The following is a 25972-nucleotide window of genomic DNA, read 5'->3' as shown; positions in this document are numbered from 1 at the left end:
AGGTTTTTAAGAACAAGTTGGACAAACACCTGTTGGTAACGGTCTAGGTTTACTCGTTCCACCCTCAGTACAGGGGGCTGGACTTGCTGACTTCTTCTGGGCCCTTTCAGCCTTACATTTTTTTGAGGAGAAGGCAATTTCAGCCAGATGTACCCTGTCTGGGACACATGGCTTTTGGACTGTGCAAAGTCACGTGGGCTTGCTACAACACTGTTAGTTTAACACATGGCAAAGTCAAATTGCTCTATCATTGTCAAAAAAGCCTGTGTGACATGCCTCCCATTTTGCTGACATATAACACATTCCACAATTACTGCAACCTCAGAATGCACTTTGGATAAGCACTCTAGTGAGTTACTGAACACATGGGATTTTAAAATAAAGGAAAATTGTGCCTAAATTGCTAATCACAGAACTATGGAGCTTTTAAATGTGGTGTGATATTGTTATACATTAGTCATTTTACTCATGCACAGAGAAGCTTCTCTCCTTTAGAAATTTCACAGTATTATTCTGGTGGAAAGATACTTTTTCTTTACATAACTTGAACAATATTAGGACAACATTGTGTCCACGGATGTATTTGTGTCTCCAGGTATTTCATTCATTGCTAAGTGCAATAAGACACTCCTTAAAAGAATTTAAGTCCATGTCATGCTTCCGAGTTCTATATTTCTCATTTGAATCTCTGGTTTAGCTAACAGATGTTTAAAAAGACCTGTAGCCAGACAAATCCCTATCGAATACACATATGCAGATGCTGAAGAACATATGTTATTCCAGCTAATGTCAGCAATAGTATAAAATTGGAATTTTTCCTCATTTGCTTTTTTTTCTTTTGTGGTATGGCATAGTAATGTATTTCCATGGTTCCAACTACTTCTAGACACCATGAAAATACACTAACACTCAGTGAGTTTTACTATCCTGTGTAGCAAGGTCATCCTCTTTAGTGGACAATTTACCCTGGACAGTAGACATTTAGAATCAGCCTTTTTCGCAGTATGGCATCATACCAGCACCTACCACCCTTCACAGAAGGGTCTATGTATTTAACGATGGACAGGTGGCATTTAAACACATTCCCAGTAGCATATCTAAAAAATTCTGTGCTGATCCAGCAACATCATAAGGAGCTTAGATAGCCTGCTTGTGAACTTTCTCTATTTCAAGCTAACTGAGATCAGACGTAAGATAAATAAAAATTCATTGTCGGGCACTGACCTTCAGTGTGTGCCCATTTAGAGGGCATATTTTCCAACCTGATGTAAAGTGACTGCTTCCCTGTCCCCTTCTTTCACCTTTGTTTGTTTGGGTATTCCACTGCAAGTAGTAAAGTTTGACTGATTTATTGTATATTATTAATTCTCAGATCACTGTTAATGTTTTGCCACATGGTTCTGTTGATGCCTACAAGTGGGCTTTTGAAACTCTATGCACACTGGAAATGTATAGGCCTCTTCTTGCAGCACGCACCATAGAGAATGAACCAACCCCCCCCCCCCCCCCCAACACACACACACCATGCATGTATTAGCCCCACACAAACTATGCTATCCGCATTTATGGTGGAGTTGGCCCTCCCTCTAAAGTAACTTTTTTCCCTCGGGCTCCCGGGCAGCATGTCTATTGGACGCTGTTTTAGGGTGTGAAATATAGGACACTGAGCTCTTCTGTACTAATGGCAGGGAAGCAGGAAACCCGTGTACAAGGTCGCCTTTATTTTATTCAGCGCTCGCCACAACATGTGTGTCTTCCCCTTCCAACGCACGCAAGTGGCCAGCAAACAGCTGAACAACCGAAAGGGGAATATCGGAAACAGAGCAGCCCAGACAACGCAGAGCGAAGTTGCAGCTCGTTCAGTCCCCTCGATTCCCCTCCCACTGGGCCAAGTTCTGGAGGAGGAACGAAAAGTTCCCAGCTCCAGGCGTGTAATTAAAAGGTAGAAAGACCAGTCCAGCGCCGTGTGCAGCGGCGGCGGAGCCCAGTGGGAAGAGGCAGACAACGCAGCCTTGCCCGACTCTGGATGCAAACTGCACCCCGGGGAGGGGGGGGGGTCAAGCGGCAGCAACCGGAGGAGAGGAAGGGGGCTGATGAATTAGGGGGAGTCTCTCGGCTCCACTCCTGCGTGGGGGGAAGTGGGAGGGGCAGAGGGCACAGGGGGGTCTCCCAGGAGGGGAGTGAGAGACTAGCGGGACCCGGCTGTGCCTCTTGCTATAAATGTTGGGGGTCCGAGCCGCAAAGGGATACCAGCGCGTGACAGCCGCGGCCAATTATCCAGGGGACAGGCGGGCCGGCGGCGGGCTGCTCCTAGCAGAGCGGGGAAGACCCGGAGGAGCCTGGCTCGCCCAGGGCTGAGCGGCTCGCCCGGCTAGATGCTGCACAGCTCCAGACAGCGCGCAGAGAGCCCGGGCGGGACCTCCCGGCTTGGCCATTGCACCGCCCGCTCACCACGCGGCGTGCGCACCAGCCTGTAAGTTCCTGCTGCCTCGTAAGTGTTTCCAGCCGGGGCTTCATGCACAGACTGTATTGAGGGCGCCTGGGGTGCGGGTGCTTTAGCAGCACCGAGGAGGGGGCAGTAACTCTAAGTCTGCCAGTAACTGAGGTAGTAACCGCCCTTGTGGTTTTCCTGCCCTCTCCCCACGCCAGGGTCAGGTAAGTTGGCTTTGTGCTCATCTGCCGCTCAAGCGCTGCGGGGGTTGCTTTCTAGACAGAAGTGAAAAGTTTTAAGGCTTTTTTGCATTTGCTTTATGAGAGCACTAAAATCTATTCTGCATTGTGTCTTGGTTCAATTGCTTTTTAAAGTTAATTGATAGGACAGAATTGCAGGACGATACGGGTACAGCATATTTGAGGGAGTTAATTCGTATTTGTTGAGCAATACATTTTCCCTTGGAAGGTGTTTTTGTTTCATGTTCATCAGGGGAGTATTAGTTCAGATTATTTTAATTTACTCTTATTTTCACAGAAAAAATGTCCAGTTGCCTAATGAAAAAATGTATCCACGGTTTCTGATCTGTTCCATAGTTTTATGATAAATGTATACTTTGTATAAAGTTGGAAGTGGAATCCCTTTTCCCTTGCCAAAATGCAATCATCTCCAAGCAGACCCCAGCATGAAGATAGTACCGTTGCATCAAGGCCAATTTATTGAAACCATGCCACATATTTATCTTTATTTTGCGGCTAGCTAGATAGGGCCAGCTTGCAAACGCGCAGCCATGGCATGCGGATGCTCTCTAATATCTTGTCAACAGTTCCAAGACAGAGTAAAGATGCCACTTACCAAAAGTGATGGAATTTAGAGCAGTGACCCCTCTGACTCAGGAGATTATTCCAGCTATTCATAACGGGCCATAGGGAGTCCTGGTGTAACTCCATTAAAGGCACCAGAGATGCCAATGGTGAAATCTCTTCTATTTGCTTTTATTACAGATCCAGACTGAACATTCGAAATGCAGCTTTTGCTATCTCGTATCAGATATTGGTTTGGTCTAGATTTTGTAAATTTCTACCTGCATAACCAAATTTCATTCAGTTTTTTCTGAATGTGAAAAAAAAATACAACAGGACGTTTCCATATTTTAACATTTAATATTTAAGTGACTGCAGCCGTTAAATGTATGAGGTACAATGCTTGTAAAAATCTATGATATGTTATTTACAGACATGCATCCTGGAATATCTCAAGATTTGAGCAAACCCATTGGTGCCAGCAAAGCAACTGGATAAATCACCAATTGGTTCCCAGTATTTACAAGTAATCAACTTGCAGAGTCAAATTATGCCCTTTGTTACACCTATGCAACTCTTCTGAAATTAATAGAGAGTCAATTGGAATGAATGGCAGGATTCAGACCACAACAGTTTGCAATTCATTTTGAATTTCCACAGGTATTGGAGTGTAGCAATAGTGTATTTTAAAAACCAAGTGCCATAATGTGGGGAAGTTCAGTGAATAAACTCAGTGAACCTGTCACTTGTACTTGCTGGAAGTACTGAATTTGGAGAGGTTTTGTTCTTATATTCTTGATGGGAAATCACCACTCCCTTTAACATAGCTGTATGAACACAACAACGCTACAGTACATTAGAATTAAAGTCAGTAGGACCTGCCTGAATAAGAGGGGCTGAATATGGCCTAAAGCCGGTAATTAATGTGGTGATGTTAAAGTGCTGTGGCAGCAGCGTTTTATGATTAGACAAACCTTTCAATCTCTTGATTAGGGTGATCCTTTTTGTTTTATTGCCATCATAATCTTTTAAAACACCACAAAATGTCTAAATATTAAGCAACAATTAAACTGAGGGTTGGAAGGGTGGAGCTTAGACTAGTTTTTGCTTTACTGGTATAATTCTCCAGCAGGAACTGAGCATCTGTTGTGTACTTTTCATCTCTACAAACCCTGCACCACATTCTCACAGCAATGTTAAGTCAGGAATATATCCCTTGAGTACTTCCTGATGTATTTGCTAAGAGTATTGCCAAGAGTGGGAAGCTAATCTGCCCCTTTACTGCTTGTTGTAGGGGGAACGATGTTCATCTTGAGATTTGAAAATAGTGGGCACAGTTCTCTTAGTTACACTTGTGCATTTTGTTGACTGAAATTGAGTTAATTCCTGATTTACACCAGAGAAGGGGAAAGGAGAATCAGGCCCATTGTTTTCAGGGGCGTGACATGTCCTATCTTCTAGCCAGGGAACAGCACTTTGCAATTTGCACATGCCATACAACCCATGGTAATGGGAAGCTATCCGTTTCTATGGCAATAATGACAGCCAGAGGTGTTAGTACCACAACATTGCAGAAAGGCAGAGCATGCTGTCTTGTCAGGTTACATCACCACTCTAGAAATTGTTAATTAATCTCCCAGTGTAAGACAAAAAAGAAGTTCAGTTCTACATTTTATCTGCAAACTGATAATAATGTCTGCCTGGTTGCTTCCTTTTTGTCACTATTGTAAGTGTGTAAAAGAAAGAGGCAGAGAGACAGATTGTGGAAATAGAGTCCTATTTACACTTTAATTACACTGTTGAAATATTGGACTGTATTTGCACACATAAAGGTGATTTTTCCCCCCTTGAAGTCTACAGCATAACTGATACATGAAACTCTTCTTGGGTTAGATAATCTATTCTTTTAAAGTGCTGGTCTACTATGAGAACTGACTGAAATTGTCATCATGGTGTTACATATTTATTGCTTCTCAATGACTTCTGGATAAAATCTGTTCAGTTAAAAGCTAGTTTTGAAGGCTACCAGCCATCCAAACTCAGCCTGGGATCTCAAAATCAAATGGATTTTTTTTCTGGCTCATGGATTAACACCACTAGAGTCTCCATAATCTGAATTTAATTAACAATTCTGCTGATAATGCATGAGCCAGAATCGATTCCATTTCAGTCTCCTGGTGCTGTATGGGATCTCCAGAGCTATTATGTGTAAGAGGTAGGAAATATTTATTTTACTCAGTAAATTAAGCAGATATCATGAATATATAAAGGGAGCTGCTCTCTGGAGCAGAAGGTGTTCAGAAAGTGCTAATATTCAGAGTACGATACTTCACATTCTTGACAATTTCATTTCAGATGGTGGGAAAGCACTGCATTTATTTGGGCCCACTGCATACGTTTCTGTACTGTAATCATTTTAAATACCATATGTTGTAAAGGAATAAATATTTAAAAATCCAATCTCTTATTTCAGTATTACCAATCTCTCTGGCAATCCCCTGTGCTTCCATACCATGGGTCACATTAACTACACAAATATGGGAATGTCATTGTTTCAAAAAAGTTATATAAATTACAAGCTCCAGTCACAAACAGAGTACCAATTAAACAACCCTCACTAGCGAGAAAGGAGAGCCCCACGTATGGATACTAGACCAAACATTCACAGTCATGCATTCAAGTACTAACTAATCTTCCATTTTCTTCAGGATATTTCTGGAACATCTTTTTCACATGTGGAAAAAAACCAGCCAAGTTTCTTGCCAGCCCAAAGCTCCTCTATAATGATCAGTATTCTCCTGCAGTGCTCAGACTGCAACCATTTCCCAGTATGGCCCCAACGAGATGCCAAGCAGTAGCAGGAGAATAAGTAACAGCTCTCTTGACTATAATTCTTCACATTTTCAGCATCTGACCTGTTATGTAAAACCTACAGTGTTTTCTGAATTTTAGGCACACTGCTATGTGCCTAACAATTCCATCTCCTTCTCTTCCCCAGTGAACTTCACAAAGGATCAATTCCTGTCTGTGGTTTCATATGCAGAACTCCTACTGAACACAACAGGAGCTGCAGGCATATAGCAAAGTTACTAAACGTGGCGTAATTTTAATCTCCTGTTCCCACTTAGGACTTTAACATAATTCCACACTCTACAAGGTGTAGAGCAAGGTATCGGATCAGGGCAAGCTTTTGTTAGACACATTTTCTTCCAGTTTAAATGACATCAACAGATTTCTCCCCCAATATCATTTCCATTTACGTGTACCACTTACAGAGCAGGCCCTCTGAAAACACCACTGCCTAAAGGAGCATGAGTGTACAAGTATCTCACACCATACTTTCTCACCCAATACAGTTGTGCACTCTTCAGTCAAATACTCAGTAGCAAATCAGAGCTTCTGAAGAAAAGTTAAAAGTAGACAGAGCTACATACAAATGTTCATGCTTCTTTCCCTTCTTTGTAGGTACCTGATCTGAAATATTGATCAACTTTCTCTAACTCAGTGGTTCTCAAACTTTTGTACTGGTGGCCTCTTTCACATAGCAAGCCTCTGAGTGCGACCCCCCCTTATAAATTAAAAACACTTTTTTAATATATTTAACACCATTATAAATGTTGGGTGCAAAGCGGGGTTTAGAGTGGAGGCTGACAGCTCACGACCCCCCATGTAATCACCTCACGACCCCCTAAGGGATCCCGACCCCCAGTTTGAGAACCCCTGCTCTAACTAATCCCTATTGTTCTGCTGTTTCTAACTTTTATACTTTGCAAAATATATTTTGGCAAAAAATAGTATTTGGTAAAGGTGTTTAGCCCATGTCTTCGCACTAAGAAGAATCTGCATTATTTTGAACACTTTGGGGAACTCAATGAATAATAAGAATATTTTAGACACCATAAAATATATAGTTCCTGGTACTTTGTTTTGGGTCTTTTTTAGCCAGCAGTCTTGGGAGATTGTTTTTACTATAAATCATAGCAACTGTGATAGCTCGCAACAAAAATGTCCATGAAACTAAATGGTTAGTCTAATCATTTACAGACTTATCTTTTAGATAAATGATGGACCAGGCTAAAATGACTTTGGGCTTTCAACTGAATCATAACTAAAAGTGGAAAACAGGATGATCAGCAAGGTGTGATCTTTCTATTCACTGTTGTGCTACCTCCTCAAACTATTACAGATTTACTCTCCTAATTACCTCTTGCAATCTTCATTCCATATGGTATCTGCGAGATAGAACTATCCCGGCACGACATGTATCAACTATGTACAAATATTGGCTAGCATGCTTGGTTATCATTTGTGGTGTTTATCTGGTATCATTATTCAGTAGCACATCTCCTGTAGGGGTAGAAAAGGGGTAAAAACTGAAGGCAACCTCACACTGATAAAACAAGGCATCAGTTAGTGGCATGATGTGGGGGAGAGAAAAATTGAAACAGCAGCAGAAGGCAGCACTGGCAGTATCTGAAGAACCGTGCTAAAGTCAAGCACCCTAAGATGTAGGGTGACAAGGCGGCACATGAAGGGAAGATGCTCTCCCTGGTGCCTTTTAGGAAATAGCTGTGTTAGATACAAGACCACAGAAATAATGGATATTACCAAGTGTCTGATGATAGAGTCCCCTGAGGGGAGACTCCCTGATAGAAAAGCAAGAGTGGGTACCTCTACTGCCCCGCTCCTTACTTCTCAGAACATACACATTTCCCGATTGCTGGCTAATGACACCACAGTGCTTAGACACCACTTGATAGGTGCTGTAGAAGACCCCAAATAGAACAGATTTCGCACTCCACTCTAACCTTGCCCAAAACTTACAGGTGTATACTGAATGGAGTATTGTGCCTCAGCATTTCTACCTCAGACAGACTATGTAAAGCTGGGGAAACATTCCTGGAAACTTCTGCACAACAACTTTCCTTTCATCTTGGCAGGCTTGTGCAAGGAAAAGAAACATTTTGTCTGACTTCAATAGAAAATGTTCTTTCTCTTGGCAATATCCTGCGGCTGGCCCTCTTTCTAGTATTGCTCTTTCCTAGCAAGCTTGTCTGCTTGAAGTACCTGGCACAAAAGGTGAGCAATCACCCTGAACATTGTTGCCTAAATAACATATGTACCATGCAATCTACCTTCATAGGGGTAACAAGCTTTTCTCCACACACCGCTGAAGTTCCCCTTTCTCTTTCACTCTGTCCTTGAATTTATCTCCCCACACTTCCACTTCTGTCTCCTCCTTTTCTCCCTATCATTTTTCTCCTGGGAGGCTTCCTTTCCCTCTGCCCCACTATCCCCCCACCTATGCTCCAGGTACCCAAAGGGTTGAGGGTAGGTCAACTGTCTCTGTTCAATGTTCTCTCTCAATGTTGTTTAATGTAAGCATGAGAGGAGCTGGAAACAGAGAGGCAAGTGCCTCTTTGAGGTCCTGGAATGGAGAGAGAGAGAGAGACACACACTCTGCTACCCACCTCTCCCTAGCAGCAGCAACCTCCAACAGCCCCTGGTTCCTCTTCCCTACTGAATACACTGCATTTTCTATACCCATGCTCCTGCTCCATTTAGCTGCATGCACTGAGTGGGTATCAACAGGTGTTTTAGAAGTGCTATTCTTGCCCTGCACAGAGGTATACCTCCCCACTATTAATATCTTTCCATGTCATTTACTCCTATTCTTTGCTTTCTTTGTCTTAATCAGTTTTTAACCTATGACAAGTGTGACAGGTTGGACCCCCTTTTCGGGATGCCGCCGGATGTGCTGGGGTCCCACTGAGCCCACCTGTCCTACCAGCCTGCGTTTCCCTTACTCTGTGCTGCTGTGATAGGCTATCAAGTCCCTTTCCAGCACACACACACACAGGGGCACACCTAGCTGTAGAATCACACAGAGTCTGAGATTAACTCTATGTGGGAAGACTCAGCTAGGGGAATGCCCCGCTCTCCTGTGCACACACCCTCTGGAATGTAAACCCAAAATTATATCATCTTGTGCTGTGTAGAGATCTATATAGCATAAGCGCCTAAAAATCACCCACCCCCTCAAGGTGGAGGGAGATATGCAGAGCTTTTGCCGCCCCCCCCCCCCCCCCCAGTTATGAATTGCACAAACTGAGTTTCGGTATAAAGTTTATTAATTACAAAAGGTAAATTGTAAGTGATTATAAGGCACAGCAAACAGAACAAAACAGATTACAGAGCAAATAAAACAACACACACAAACAAGCATAATACACTAAAGAAACAGGTTACAAATAGTAATTTCTCACCTTAAATGTTGTTTTAGGCAGGTTGCAGAGTGTCTGCAGCTCAGAGTTCCAGTTATTTCTCTTCACAGGCTAGAGCCCGTCTCAGTCTGGACTCAGCCCTTGCCTTTCCCCAGCTTAGTTCCTTTGTCTTCAGGTGCTTTCAACAGTCTTCCTTCTTGGGTGGGGAGGCAAGGGAGAAGAGCCCTGGTTGACTCACTTCCCGGCCCTTAAATAGGATTTACATAAGGCGGGAATCCTTTGTTTCCTTTGAAAAATAACAGCAGTGTCCAAGGTGGTACTCCGTACCAGGTGACATTATCACATGACCTTGCAGTGTTAAAGCCACCATCAGACAAGGTTTATTTGTAACGTCCACCGGAAGGAACTCCAGGAAGATGAGAGAGCAACATCTTCAAAGACCCCGTGTCTTTCCTAATGGCTCATCCAGACCAACTGCATACTGTCTGGTGGGTGTTTCCCAGGTGTAACCACAGTTGTAATTGTTACATAGTCAATATTCCTAACTTCAGATACAGAAGTGATACATGTATACAAATAGGATAATCGTATTCAGTAAAACATAACCTTTCCAATGATACCTTACATGACCCATCTTGCATAAAATACATCTTAGTTATGCCATATTCATATCATAACAATATTTCTATGAAGAATATGGGGTGTAGATTCACAACAAGATTAATCTCTAACCCAGTTACCAAATTTTCTTAAAAGCATCTTATAAGGGAACTTTTTTAAAAAAGTCTAACTAAATTACATCTTCCTACTCTCCTTTAACAAAACAGTGGATAATGTTCCTATCATACAGTTAGGCTACCTTCACACAGAAGGTAATTTTATTAGTATCAATTTTCTCTACTATATCCGTGGTACCAAAGTAAAGCTCACTGGAACATAATTGCTGGGATTGCTCTTAGAACTTTCTGGTGGGGACTACCCTGGACCTCTGTGAGGGCTGGAGAAATGAGCACAGGACAGGGAGTCAGGAAAGCTTGAATTCTAATCCTGGCTCTGTCACTACTTACTCTCTCTATGATCCAAGGCAAGTTTCTTCAACTTCTGTAAAATGGGAATAACAACACTTATCCACCAGTCTTACAGGAATGTTGTGATGAGTAATTTCATAGAATCATAGAAATGTAGGTCTTGAAGGGACCTTGAGAAGGTTGCAGGACCAAGTCAACCTAGACCATCACCAACAGGTGTTTGTCCAACCTGTTCTTAAAAACCTCCAATGATGCGGATTCCACGACCTCCTTAGAAAGTTTTTCCTAATATCTAATCTAAACCTCCCTTGCTGCAGATTAAGCCCATTGCTTCTTGTGCTACCTTCAATGGAAAGGGAGAACAATTGATCACCATCCTTGTTATAACAGCCCTTAACATCTTTGAAGACTTATGAGGTCCCCCCCATCAGTTGCTTAGCAGGCTTCCTGCTTCTGATCTACTTAAAATGTTTTTGCTATTACTTTTTGAGTCTTTGGCTAGCTGTTCTTCAAATTATTTTTTGGCCTTCCTAATTATATTTTGACACTTCATTTGCCAGAGCTTATGCTCCTTGAGAAAAGCCTAAAGACTTGCCCAGTTTTTTTAACCTTCCCTCACAGGCCAGGATATCTAAACCTTTTCTCATGTTTGTTGCTTTCCTCTGGACTCTCTCCAATATGTCCACATATGTCCTAAAGTATGGCACCCAGAACTGGACAAAATACTCCACCTGAGGCCTCATCAGTGCTGAGTAGAGAAGGACAATTAGCTCCCATGTCTTACATGCACCATTCCTGTTAATACACCCCAGAATGATAAGCAGTGAGAGCCACAAAATAAAAGAAGCAGTGAGAGGCAAAAAGGCACCCTTTAAAAAGTGCAAGTTAAATCCTAGTGAGGAAAATATAAAGGAGCATAAACTCTGGCAAATGAAGTGTAAAAATATAATTAGGAAGGCCAAAAAAGAATTTGAAGAACAGCTAGCCAAAGACTCAAAAGGTAATAGCAAAAAAACATTTTAAGTAGATCAGAAGCAGAAGCCTGCTAAGTAACCATTGGGGCCACTGGATGATTGAGATGCTAAAGGAGCACTCAAGGATGATAAGGCCATTGTGGAGAAACTAGATGAATTCTTTGCATCGGTCTTCACGGCTGAAGATGTGAGGGAGATTCCCAAACTTGAGCCATTCTTTTCAGGTGACAAATCTGAGGAACTGTCCCAGATTGAGGTGTCATTAGAGGACGTTTTGGAACAAATTGATAAACTAAACAGCAATAAGCCACTACGACCAGATGGTATTCACCCAAGAGTTCTGAAGGACCTCAATTGTGAAATTGAAGAACTACTAACTGTAGTCTATCATTTAAATCTGCTTCTGTACCAAATGACTACAGGATAGCTAATGTGACGTCAATTTTTAAAAAGGGCTCCAGAGGTGATCCCGGCAATTACAGGCTGGTAGCCTGACTTCAGTACTCCAGCAAATTGGTCAAAACTATAGTAAAGAACAAAATGTCAGACACATAGATGAACATAATTTGTTGGGGAAGAGTCAACATGGTTTTTGTAAAGGGAAATCATGCCTCACCAATCTACTAGAATTCTTTGAGGGGGGTCAACGAGCATGTGGACAAGGAGGATCCAGTGGATATAGTGTACTTAAGATTTTCAGAAAGCCTTTGACAAGGTCCCTCACCAAAGGCTCTTAAGCAAAGTAAGCTGTCATGGGATAAAAGTGAAGGTCCTCTCATGGATTGGTAATTGGTTAAAAGATAGGAAATAAAGGGTAGGAATAAATGGTCAGTTTTCAGAATGGAGAGAGGTAAATTGAGGTGTCCCCCAGGGATCTGTACTGAGACCAGTCCTATTCAACATATTTATAAATGATCTGGAAAAAGGGGTAAACAGTGAGGTGGCAAAGTTTGCAGATGATACAAAACTACTCAAGATATTTAGACCAAGGCAGACTGCAAAGAGCTACAAAAAGATCTCTCATAATTGGGTGATGGGGCAACAAAATGGCAGATGAAATTCAATGTTGATAAATGCAAAGTGATGCACATTGGAAAACATAATCCCAACTATACATATAAAATGATGGAGTCTAAATTAGCTGTTACCACTCAAGAAAGAGATCTTGGAATCATTGTGGATAGTACTCTGAAAACATTAACTCAATGTGCAATGACAGTCAAAAAAGCGAACAGAATGTTGTGAATCATTAAGAAAGGAATAGATAATAAGACAGAAAAATCATTTTGCCTCTGTATAAATCAATGATATGCCCACATCTTGAATACTGCGTGCAGATGTGGTCTCCCCATCTCAAAGATCTATCAGAATTGGAAAAGGTTCATAAAAGGGCAACAAAAATTGTTAGGGGCATGGAATGGCTTCCGTAGGAGGAGTGATTAATAAGATTGGGACTTTTCAGCTTGGAAAAGAGATGACTAAGGGGGGATATGATTGAGGTCTAGAAAATCATGACAGGTGTGGAGAAAATAAATAAGGAAGTGTTATTTATCCTTCTCATAACACAAGAACTAGAGGTCACCAAATGAAATTAATAGGCAGCAGGTTTAAAACAAACGAAAGGAAGCATTTTTTTCACACAACATACAATCAGTCTTTGCCAGAGGATGTTGTAAAGCCAAGACAAGAACAGGGTTCAAAAAAGAACTAGATAAGGTCATGAAGGATAGGTCCATCAATGGCTATTAGCCAGGATGAGCAGGGATGGTGTTCCTAGCCTCTGTTTGCCAGAAGTTGGGAATGGGCGACCGGGGATAGATCACTAGATGATTACCTGTTCTGTTCATTCCCTCTGGGGCACCTGGCATTGGCCACAGTCAGAAGACAGGATACTGGACTAGATGGACCTTTGGTCTGACCCAGTATGGCCATTCTTATATTCTTATGTTAGCCTTTTTTGCAATTGCATCACATTACTGCCTCATATTCATTTTGTAATCTACCCAAACCCCTAGATCCTTTTCAGCAGTACTACTACTGAGCCAATTATTCCCCATTTTGTAGTTGTGAATTTGAGTTTTCCTTCCTAAATGAACCACTTTGCATTTGTCTTTATTGAATTTCAATTTGTTGAATTAGACCTGTTCTCCAATTTGTTAAGGAAGTTTGAATTCTAATTCTGTCCTTCAAAGTTATTACAAAACCTCCCAGTTGGCCAGTTTGGTGTTATCTGCAATTTTTTATAAGCATACTCTCTGCTCCATTACACAAGTCATTTATGAAAATATTGAAAAGTACTGGACCCAGGACTGACTCTTGTGGGGCCCCACTAAATATGCCCTCCCAGTTTCACAGTGAGCCATTGATAACGACTCTTTGAGTATGGTCTTTCAACCAGTTGTGCATGCACCCTTGTTTGCTTATGAGAATGCAATGCACAACTGTATCAAAAGCCTAACTATAATCAAGGCATATCACAACTACTGTTTCCCCCCATCCACTCAGCCAGTAAACCTGTCACAGATGGAAAATAGCATTGATTTCTCAAAAACAAATCATGTCAAACCAACCTGACTATTGTTCATTATCCTCCATGTGCTTACAAATTGATTATTTAATAATTTGTTCTGGTATCTTTCCAGGTATCACTGGTTAGGCTGACTGGTCTATAATTCCCTGGGTCCTCTTTTTTCCCCCTTTTAAAGATAGGTACTATCTTTAAAGGTACTTCTTCCAATGGGACCTTATTTACCAGGTCTCTGAATTTGTAAAAGTCTGCTTTTTTTGAAATCTGTTGTCCTTAGTCTGCTGCTTTTACTCCTTCCTTTCCTTTAGGATCATGAAATCCATCATTTCATGATCACTTTCACCCAAATTGTCTTCCACCTTCAGATTCCTAATGACATTTGTTAATGTCTGTACTGTGTTTAGAGTCACCCTGGATAGTTCTCTGAAAACATCTGCTCAATGTGCATCCGCAGTTCAGAGAGTTAACAGAATGTTAGGAACCATTAGAAAGGAGATAGATAAGAAGACAGAAATCGCCATAACGCCACTATCTAAATTCATGGTAAGCCCACACCTTGAATAGTGTGTGCAGTTCTGGTAGCCCCATCTGAAAAAAAGATAGATTAGATTAGAAAAGCTACAGAGAAGGGCAACAAAAATTATTAGGGGTATAGAATGGCTGCCATATGAGGAAAGATTAAAAAGGCTTTGACTGGTCAGCTTAGAAAACAGATGACTGAGGGGTAATATGAAAGAGGTCTACAGATTCTTGAATGGTCTGGTTAAAGTGAAAAAGGAAGGGTTATTTACCCTGTCACATAATAGAAGACCCAGTAATCACCCAATGAAATGAATAGGCAGCAGGTTTAAAACAAATACAAGGAAGTACTTCTTCACACAGTCAACCTGTGGAGCTTGTTGCCAGGGGATGTTGTGAAGGCCAGAAGTATAACTGGGTTCAAAAAAAGAATTAGATGAATTCATGGAGGATAGGTCCATCAGTGGCTATTAGCCATTCCAGGCCAATGTCATTAGGAATCTGAAGGTGGAAGACAATTTGGGTGAAAGTGATCATGACTGCCAGAAGCTTGAACTATCTGACAGAAGATGGATCACTCCATAAATTGCCCTCTTCTGTTCATTCCCTCTGAAGCATCTGGCATCGATCACTGTCAGAAGACAGGATACTGAGCTAGATGGACCACTAGTCTGACTGAATGTGGCCATTTTTATGTGCTTGGAATACCGTATATAAAGTGCTACCTAAATGCTAAGTATTATTGTCAGCTTCCAACCTTCACTGTAGATGTTTTAATGATCTATTATATGTTAAAGCCAGATTCTGCCTTCCTTATCAGGTGAAGCAGGTTCTGACCCATAAATGTTGAAATGATATAAAATATATTGTATTACAATGGCAGACTACAAGTATTTGTTAGTAGTGCAGCTGCTCCATTCTTCACTACTTTCAGATCTCCTTTGGAGGATACCAGCTGGTCCTGGTGATTCATTACAATTGAAGAATATTTAATTTTTAAAGTAGAAGGTGCTTGAGGCCCCACACAACATAAAGTACAATGGCAATCTATTTAATTTCTCAACTTGTTCCATCATCTCTGTTTTTGGTAACTTTCTCTCTGATTGGGCTTCATCTTTATTACCGGTAACATACATCTTTGAAATACACAGAAATAAGAACTTGATATTTGTAAACCTAATAATAAACTAATTAAATTAATTTCTCACTCAGACTGCTAAAAGTTACATTGTTTCCTTGCAGACAAACACTATTAAACCTGTACTGAGTTGTACAATTCTGGCAGCATAAGTATTTTGCCATCACTCTCCACAATGAAGTCTGCTACAAACAATTTGGGGCCAGATTCTACCACTTTTATTCAGAGGGAGTACTAATTTACTATGTGAGTATCCCCATTTATACATGGATAAATGTGGCAGAATTTGGTTCTTCATCCTCTTTGATTGTCCACTTAGCACTGTAGTGGTCTCATTGACTTGCCCAAAATTACCGACGTATTTAAAGACTTATCGTTCGTCTATATCTTTGGCTATTTGTTCATCAAATGTCCTTCTAGCCTTCTTAGGACCCAACCCTGCATTCAAAATTAGATAGAAGTTTTGTGTAAGTAGGGACTGCAGGATTGGGCCCTCTATATTTTCCGCATCATACTTGCTCATGCTTAAGTTCCTACTAGGCTCACTTGGGCTGGGCTGCATTACCGTGGTGGGGTGGTTTTTTTGTTTGTTTTTGTTTTTTTGTCTGAGTAAATTATTGTACCTTGCCATTTAACCATACTGTTTTACCTTCTCACCTTTGGTTTCCTTCTGAGACTATAATGACTATAGTCTATAGACTATAATGACTATGACTAATGCTAATTCTGTGGCTTTTATTCTTTTAACGTTTTTCCTTCAGGCTGTTTCTAACATCCTCCCCTTCTTTAAAGTCTCCTTTCTTGAAGCATAGTGTCTTAGGATGTTGCCCCTGCTGGGAGGATGTCAAACTTAATTACCCAAGGGTCAGAGTAACCCAGTGGCTCAGTCACACTTGCATCCTGTTACTGAAGACTAAATCAAAACAACACATTGAAAACATGTATCTCTGAGTTATAAAAGTACAAGTTGTTTTGGTTTTGGGGGGGCATAAACAGCTATTTTTGTGCATCTGAACTCAAACTGTCTTTTTATTTTCAGACTTAATCAGAGGACAAACATTACTTTTTCAGTTTGAAGCCTTAAAACATTTCAGCACAAAGGATTTTTTTCTCCCCAAAACCTTGGATTATAATAGAATTCCTGACAGCTCTTTTACTATAATGTGAAGATCGTGATGCCATAATTTGTGTGTTAGTTGGATTTCTAAGCATGCCTGTTATCTGGGGACATAATGCAGGCACACTTGTATGCGTGCATGTGAGAATAGTGTTAGCATGAGTAAATATTTTTATAAGCTAGTGCTGGCATACATTCTTAAAGTAAAAGCTTCTGTCAGTAACTTTAACCTCATTGGTACCAAATGGGAATATTCTTATGTACTATACCAAATCATAGTCAGTAAATCTTATATTTAGTAGATGGGAGAAACCCTCTCTTCATAAGTATAAAGTGTAATATCAAATACTTTTTACAGCTGATTAATTGGTCATATAGGCTCTTTACATTGGCTAAAGAGTGGGGAGATTTTAATTTTCAGGGGGATGATGCCTGAGTGCAGTATGCCAACATGAAGTTACTTGGTTTCTCTTCCCAGTTTGTGTGTGGAGATGAGTTAGTTTGGTTTTATTTTGGTGAGGTTACTCCTAGTTGCAGATGAAGATGCATGATGTGCTATAATGTGGTTATCTAAAAGGTTTCAGTGGCAAATCTATTATCCTGGAGCCATGAAATTATACTTGTCCGGCAGGTGAATCCTAGTAACACCTTAGTTCCAAGAATAAAAGACTCTCCTTCTCTTCCAGGTTGTTTTTTAAGGCAACAGGGCTCTAGCAGTGTATTGCTGAACTACTGCTCATATCTGGTGACTTTGAGAAAGTTACGTGGAAAGGTGGTCTTGCCAAGGACTAACTTGGTGGAAATACCACACCTGAACATCAGGAATGAGCAATAAGGGTAGAATTTAGGGGGAGATTCTCAAAGGCACGTATGTCAGTCAAGCACTGTGTCTTTGAAAATCTCTCCCTGAACCATGGGGCTCTGCACACCAAATATAAGCACTGTTGCTCCTGTTACCTGGAAGGAACTAAAGCCTACTGTGTAGCCACAATGCTGTCAAATGTTGGTGTGCCAAGGGCACACCATCTAGAGGGGCCAAACAGTTTGCCATTGCAGAAGGGGCTATTTTATTCTATCCAGGTTCTTACACCACCCTCATCACCGGAGTACATAAGCACATTCGAATAGTGCATTAACATCTGTCAGGTATGGTTCATCTCTTTCTCATCCTCTTCCCAGGGGTAAGAGTGTGTGTGCAGTACAGTGCTTGTTATTTAATTATATGTACACTATGTTGTGCGTCTTATATCAGCAAAGTCAAAGTTGCACACCTTGTGCTGTGAATGGAAGGTGGAGAGGATTGAGAGCCTGAGTTCCTGTGGGAGTTTATTCCTGTCTGGGACTAGCCCCCAAGGGCTCTGTCTCCTGCATAGACAAGCTTTACCCTGCCTGTGAATAGCTGCATTGTACCTAAGGGATGAAATTATCAGCCACATTCCTAATCCCAGAGTTTTAATCAAATTTGTAGGTGTTCTGGGCCTAGAGAGTGTCTCAAAGGTAAGGACCAAGACCTTGAACTTGATTTTATATTCCATGGGAAGCCAGCATAAAGAGCAGAGGACAGGTGTAATGTGCTTGTGGTAGCCCCTGTTCCTTACAAGACATATTGTCATATGCAGATGACCTGAGAGCTGGCTGGGAAAAACCACCTTCTGCCTTTGCAGAGGGAGAGAAATGTGCAGCTGTGAGGGAGAAGGCCAATGGCAGTATGGTCTCTGAATAAGCCAAGCTACTAGAGAGGAGAGGGATGGAAAGGCAAAAAGCAAAATTTGACAGCAAGTAGAGGAAGTCCCTGCAGTCTTTGCCCACAGTTTCTTGAGCTCTTCAGGGTTTGCCAGCCATGTCCCATTCTTTCTTCATGCAGAAAAAAGTCTTCCCTATTGAAGCAAGATTGGCGCAGAAAATTTGAGGACCTGCTTAGAACATCACTTACACCATTTTCATAAGGTGTAACTCCATTGATTTCACTGGAGTTACTTTTAATTCATAATGGTATACATGAGATCAGAGTCAGGCCCAAGAGTTTAATGCTTGGAGTTACAACAGGACTCTTCCTCTCCCACAAGTTTTTCTGTGTGAGTGAATGACTTGGCCCAGAAGGTGATTATATCTTCGGTCTCTCTTTTTGTAATGATGTGTTATCTCTGTCCATAGTAATAAGGATGCTAATGATGTTGGTCTCTTGCCTTGTGCATATTACCTCCATATGAAAATGCTTTGGAATATTCTAATCCCCCAATTTTAGATTTCCAAAACCCTATTTTTTGGTTAATTGTCAGGCACCCCAAATAAACTACGTATGTTCTTGCTTGGAATTACTGTAAATCAAAAATGGGTGCCAAGTGTCGACAGAGATTTACTTACAGGCTTTTCTACGGCATTCCTCACCATAGTAACTGAGCACTTCAGAGACATTAATGAATTTATCCTTACAACAGCCCTGGGAGGTAGAGAAGTATTATCCCCATTATACAGATGACAAATTGAGGCACAGAGAGATTAAGTGACTTTCCCAAGCCAAGTGTCCTGAATCCTCTCCTATACCTTCCCAGCACAGCATACTCTCCCCCTCTCTGATGTGACAGGCCTTTTTATGGCTTTTGCAAATGCAAGAGAATATGAATGATAAATCTGTTTCGTCAGCTTTTCCTTCTCTCTCCAGGCTGAGAAGGCGCATAGGCCCACATTGAAGTGCATAAAACTTCAATCCAAACTTAATAGCCTTGATACGCTTCATGATTCAGAAACAGCTATCTGATATTTTCCTTAATCATTGACTCATCCATAGCTAACAAATGTTGAGGGTGGTAAACCTCCCCAGTGCAAGGGACAGGAGAGTCTAGAAGAAAAGTGAACTTTATTAAGACAATTACAAATCATTTCCCTGCAGACATTCTACTAGAGTAGCACCACTTTTCTGTGGAATAGGAATCTCTTACTCTTATAGGAATGACTCAGGCAGAAAGAGCTGTTAAACGAGATTTAACTTTCTGAATTGAAGTTAATAAAAACAAAATTTTAAAATATTTGCACACTCTGTGAACTGGTAGAAAACCCTTTATGTATATTTGTAGTCTCTTACATCCTGGAGAATCAGTATTATTTATTTCCATGAGCAAAGAAAGCCCAAGAGACTCTAATACCCAGGGGCTCTGTGACGGGTTCCCCCTGGGGTGCCACCTGGAACCCGAGTACCACGGAGCCCTGACCCACCAGCCTGGACTCCCTTTACACTGTACTGATGTGACCAGCCTACACTTTCACCAGCACACATACAGGAAGGGACACACCCAGCTGCAGTTACATGCAGATGCTGTGATCAGCCCTGCATGGGAAGGCTCCAGCTAGGGAACTTGCCAGCTACTCAGCCACATACCCCCTTCTGGAGTGTAAACCCAAAATTATACCGTCTTGCTCTGCATAGGGAACTATGCAGCGCAAGCTCATGAAATTCGCTCCCTCCTCAATGTGGAGAGGAATACACAATAGCTTTCTGCCCCGAGTTATGACTCCCACACACTGGTTTAGACAAAGTAAAAACAAATGTATTAACTACAAAAGATAGATTTTAAGTGATTATAAGGGATAGCAAACAGATCAAAGCAGATTACCTAGCAAATAAATGAAACAAACTAAGTTTAATATACAACATAGATCCAATACGAATAGCAAATTCTCACCCTAATTGATGATACAATCAGGCTGCAGATTCTTAAGGGGCAAGCTGCACTTGCTTACAGCTTGGAATCAGGTGTTTCATTCACAGGCTAAAAATCCCTTTAGCCTGGGTCCAGCACTTCCCCCAGTTCAGTCTTTGTTCCTCAGGTGTTTCCAGGAGTCTCTTTGGGTCGGGAGTCAGTGAAGAACCAAGATGATGTCACTCCCCTGCCTTATATAGCTTTTGCATATGGCGGGAACCCTTTGTTTCAAAGCTTTGTTCCCACGCCAGCCAGTGGAAAAATACTGATATCCCATGATGGAGTCCAGCACCAGGTGACCTGGTCACATGTCCCTGTAGTGTCACAGCAGCCATGACTTGGAGGCTGTCTGCAACATCCTCAGGAAGGCCCCCAGGTGGGAGATAAGCTTCTTCTAAGGTCTGTTGTTTTCTCTAATCGCCCTTTCCCACACAGCTTTTCAGAATTAAAGCATCTTGTCTAGTGGGCATTCCCCAGATATAAACACATTTGAAATACAGATACATAGTCAATATTCCTAACTTCAGATACAAAAAGTATACATGCATACAAATAGTATAATCATATTCAGTAAATCATAACCTTTTCAATAATATCTCACATGACCTATCTTGCCTATAATACATCATAATTATGCCATAATCATATCATAATTATATCACTATGAAGAATGTGGGGTGCAGTATCACAGGCTCAATTTTGCAATCCCTAATTTATGTGAAGAGTCCTTACTCATACAAGAAGTCCCTTAAATTTCATTGTGGATAAAGACTAAATATCTGAAAAATTATTTGGTGAATTGAGCCCCATGGGATTCCTTGTGTCACAACTATGATCTTCAATAAATTAAAACCAAAAGTGTATATAGGGAAAAAAATCAAAGGATGAAAGATTTCAAACTCACAAAAGAGAGAGTTAAGGAGTACTTTTGAGATTATTAATCTTGGAACAGTCCTTAGTCCTGTATAAAAATAACTTCCACCAATATCACACAAACTGAATTCTCAACATATGTTTGAAACTTCTACCTGATGTCTTCATCTTTCCATTGTCGTCTTTGACAAATAAAAAGGCTGTCACACAAGAGGATTCTCTACACCCAATACAGTTTTTGGGTTCTTGTGCCTCAGACATTTTTCTCCTAGGACACTGTCCTTTTGCCAACCACACTAACTAGGAGTGTGCCTGCTCCCTGCCCTTTGTCCCCTTTGTATACTTAGTATTGCCAGCCACAAGCATTCAAAAGTTATGAGTCAGACTCCAAAAAGTCATCACCAGTTTTCATATTGGAGAGGGGTAAATGGCAGGCTCCCCCAAGGATCTGTACTGGGACTTGTGCTGTTCAACATATTCTTACATGATTTGGAAAAAGCAGTAAAAGTGAGGTGGCCAAGTTTACAGATAATATAAGATTACTAAAATACTTAAGTCCAAAGCTCACTGGGAAGAATTACAAAGGGATCTCACAAAACTGAGTGACTGGGCAACAAATTTCACAAAACTGAATGACTGGGCAGCAAAAGGGCAAATTAAATTCAGTTGATAATTGCAAAGTAATGCACATTGGAAAACATAATCCCAACCATACATACAAAATGATGGGCTCTAAATTAGCTGTTACCACTCAAGAAAGAGATCTTGTATCTTGAGGATACAAGCAGGCTGCAGATTCTTAAGGGGCAAGCTGCACTTGCTAACAGCTTGGAATCACCAGGTGTTCCATTCACAGGCTAAAAATCCCTTTAGCCTGGGTCCAGCACTTCCCCCCAGTTCAGTCTTTGTTCCTCAGGTGTTTCCAGGAGTCTCTTTGGGTCAGAAGTCAGTGAAGAACCAAGATGTCATAATGGACAGTTCTCTGAAAACATCTGCTCCAGGGGCAGCAGCAGTTAAAGCTAACAGACTGTTAGGAAGCATTAGGCTAGGGATAGATAATAAAATAGCAAATGTCATAATGCCAGTATATAAATCCATGGTACTCCCAACCCTTAAATACTGTGTGCGGTTCTGGTTGCCCCATCTCAAAAAAGATGCATTAGAATTGGAAAAGGTACAGAGAGGACAATAAAAATGATGAGGGGTATGGAACAGCTTCCGTATCAGAAGAGATTAAAAAGACTGGGACTGTTCAGTTTAGAAAAGGCACGACTGGGGGCAATAGGACAGAGGTCTATAAAATCAGGATTGGTGTGGAGAAAGTGAATAAGGAAGTGTTATTTACCTTTTCACATAATGCAAGAACCAAGGGTCACTCAATGAAATTAATAGGCAGCAGGTTTAAAACAAATATATGGAAGTATTTCTTCATATAACACACGATCAAACTGTGGAACTTGTTGCCAGGGGATGTTGTGAAGGCCATAAGTACAACTGGCTTCATAAAATAGTTAGATAAATTCATGGAGGATAGCCATTGAAGAGGACAGTTGAAGCTCATGCAAGTGGGGCTACAGAGGAGAAACTGATGGGGTGTAACCACTGGAAGGAGCGTTAGCCTGACCAAGCTAATCCCCAGAACTGCCAAGAGGCAGTGCCATCCAGCGGTAAGTAGAGCAACCTGTGACAGGAATATTGATCAATTTTCCTTTCTGACCATTTTAAAAATGGCTCCTGGCTTGCTGAGTATTAAACTTGGCATGTAAATTCTATATCCACTTTAATCTACCCTTTCAGCTCTCTCTTTTAGGTACTTATATGGTCCTCTTCACCATAGCATCTGGGTGCCTCCCAAGTATATAAAAATAGAAATAACAATAATAATCTCTCTAGCTCTCCTGCCTGTAGGAGAAATAGCTTGAGTAGTTTAGTGTTTGTGTGTAACTTATTGAAGGAAAGCTAAATCACAGGAATAGGTTATGTATATTGTTCTGAATGTAGTTACTTCCAAGATCATCCTTATTTCTTGCAGAAGTGAATTCCATAGTGTACATTCAGCCCTGTGAACGTTCTGACTTTCACACTCAACATCCTTTCCTCAATGGTCAACACTTTCATTGTTCCAATGGAATGTAGCTGTCACAGCCATGGGGGGAGGAATATCTCTCAGGTAGTGAGGCCCAATCCTGTGGAGGGCTTTGAATATCAGGTCAAAGATTTTCATTTGGACTCTATTGAAGGGACAGCCAATGCAGAGATGCATTCACTGTGACCTGTGTTGACAATGCACTGTTTTTTAGTAGCATCTTCAGCTCTATCAAGGCAGTGGCTTCATTTCTAGACATAGGCACCGCTGTGGGTGCTCCAGCCCTGGAGCACCCATGGAAAAGAATCCGTGGCTGCTTAGCACCCTCTGGCAGCCAGCTCCCCCATATGTCCCCCAGCACCTCCTGTCCACCAGCAGCCCCATTAATCAACTCCTCCCCCTCCCTCCCAGCACTTCCAGCCTGCCATGAACAGCTGTTCTGCAGTGTGTAGGAGACACTGGGAGAAAGGAGGAGGAGCAGGGATGGGGTGCGGGGGGGTGGAACTGGGTGGGAAGAGGCAGGACAGTGGTGGAGCGGGAACAGGAAGAGATGGGGCGGGGTGGGGACTTGGGGGGAAGAGATCGGGTGGGGACAGGACCTGGGGCAGTGCATGGGGTGAGCACCCCTGGGGCCCAGAGGAAGCCAGCACCTGTGGTTCTAGATACAAGTTATAATAATCAAGCCTGGATGTCACAGACCTTGTTGAGGTTGATGGCTGTGAACTCACCCTTCAATTCGTGTAATGAAGGGTAAGTGAATGACAAGCCCCCCACCTTAAACAAAAGGAGTTTTGGACTGAATGGCTGGAGGTTGCTACAATTTGTGAGTCATGGGTGGCAATTTGGGGGCCATGTAAGTTGTGGGGAGGAGGAGGAACATATGAATGCTTCCCAGGAGAGGTCTCGGGGTGGAGTGAGGGAATAGGGGGGAAAAGGGGCTCGGGGCTGCAGCGAGGGGAAGGAGGTTATAGATAGTGGGATAAATGGGGATAAGTGGTAGGGGAGGGGAGAAAGGGTGGGACAAAGATGAGGGAGGCATGACACTCCCCAGTTCTGCCAGTGCAGCCCAATCCCCCTACATCCTACAACTCTGCCAGTGCCCGCCAGCTCGTGCTCAAACTCCTGGCCACATCCACAAATTCACTTAGGTTGTGAGCTCTTTGGTTAGGGACTGTCTCTGTTATTACTGTGGTGCAACAGTTATGGTTGTGTCACAATTTCTGTGTAAAGGTTGACCTTTTTAAGGCTTCTAAAATCAACATGTTTAGTCAGATTCCTTTGAAATTTTGTGTTTGGAGAGTTCAGGGTAGGGTTACTGACCCAAAGTGTGGGAGGGAGAGAGTCATTTGAGATAGGGGTTCCAGAGATATAACCCTGAAAAAAAAATAGCCCATTTTTCAAAAAGTTTCTACGGGCGTAGTTTTGCACAGAGCTACAGCTCAAACTATTGATTTCATACAGGTCAAACTCACTCTGCTAAGGAAGTGCACAGCCCCCACTAAATCTTTGGGGGACTCAAATTGACTATTGTATTTAAGAACAAGTTCACTTCTTCGCTTGTGAAGATGTATAGTCCGGAAGGATTACAATATGCATGCACCAATAAAGAAAAAAACACGCAGGGCGAACTGGGAGTGAATGAGTGTCAATTGTATTGAGCCCCGAACTCAGTAGGCCCCAAAACATCTGTAACATCTGTATAAAGTGAAATGGGAGGGGTTGGGACCCCACTGAATATGATGTACCAGGGCCTCAAATTTCTCTCACTGGGCCTGAAACCATGAGAAGGTTTCTATGCAGCCACTTTGTTTTCCTAGGCAGTAGGAAGGAATATGTCAATGCCATTACTCTGATGAACACCTTGACACTGATGTGTCCAGTCCAAATCTTTGTACGCCTGTGCAATAAAGATTTAATAACTCATGTTGCTTGCCACAAGTTGTCTCTGTTATAATAGAATATGTTTTTATTTTATGGGAAGATTTACAGTGAACACAGCAGAATAGTCACCACTTGGTTTAATCCAAATGTTTGTTATATCAGTGGGGGAGGAACTAGAGACATAGGGGGATGAGGATGAGGGACAGGAAAAGGGAAGAGAAGGTGGGCAATGAGGATGGGTAGTAAGTAAACCTTGAAGTGTTTGTTTGATGAAAAAATCTGTATTTTACTAGGCCTGGAGAGAGAGGGAAGGGCAAGTGGCTTCTTCCTGACCTCAGGACAAATTAATGTGGCATTTGCAAAGAGACATAGGGTCAAGGTTTAGAACTAACAATGCAGGTACCTTGACTGCTGAGGGAAAATAAATATGTATACAGCCAGGGTTGCCAACATGTGGATTCTGGGCAATTCCTGTATCACAAGGTTGCAGAAGTCTGTGAGAGAGCAAGGAGTACACCATGACATGGGGATTGCTGATTATAGGCTGTTTTTCAGTGGAGAGAAGTGGCCTCCATTGGCATCATGTTTTGCCCACTCTGCATCACCTAACCAATGGCTTTTGAAGTTGTGATGAACATCCAGTGAATCTGTAATGTTTTGGAATGCAGTGATT

General features: G+C 41.8%; 1 protein-coding gene across 3 annotated transcripts in view; it reads left to right on the top strand.

Annotated features, from left to right (window-relative positions):
• Positions 1-2203: 2203 nt before the first annotated feature.
• AGTR1 (angiotensin II receptor type 1) overlaps positions 2204-25972 on the top strand; it is a 51648-nt gene continuing 27879 nt past the window's right edge. The window contains exon 1 of one of the 3 annotated variants that reach the window (XM_075132189.1): positions 2204-2473. The gene's annotated coding sequence lies outside the window, so the exon portion shown is untranslated. Of the gene's footprint in view, positions 2656-25972 lie in introns of all 3 variants that reach the window. The other 2 variants (XM_048865220.2, XM_048865219.2) reach the window with 2 other exon arrangements.

The sequence above is a fragment of the Caretta caretta genome, chromosome 9, assembly GCF_965140235.1.
Source record: "Caretta caretta isolate rCarCar2 chromosome 9, rCarCar1.hap1, whole genome shotgun sequence".
NCBI lineage: Eukaryota > Metazoa > Chordata > Testudines > Cheloniidae > Caretta > Caretta caretta.
The sequence above is the reverse complement of the archived record's forward strand: the minus strand, read 5'-3'. Positions and strand labels throughout refer to the sequence as shown.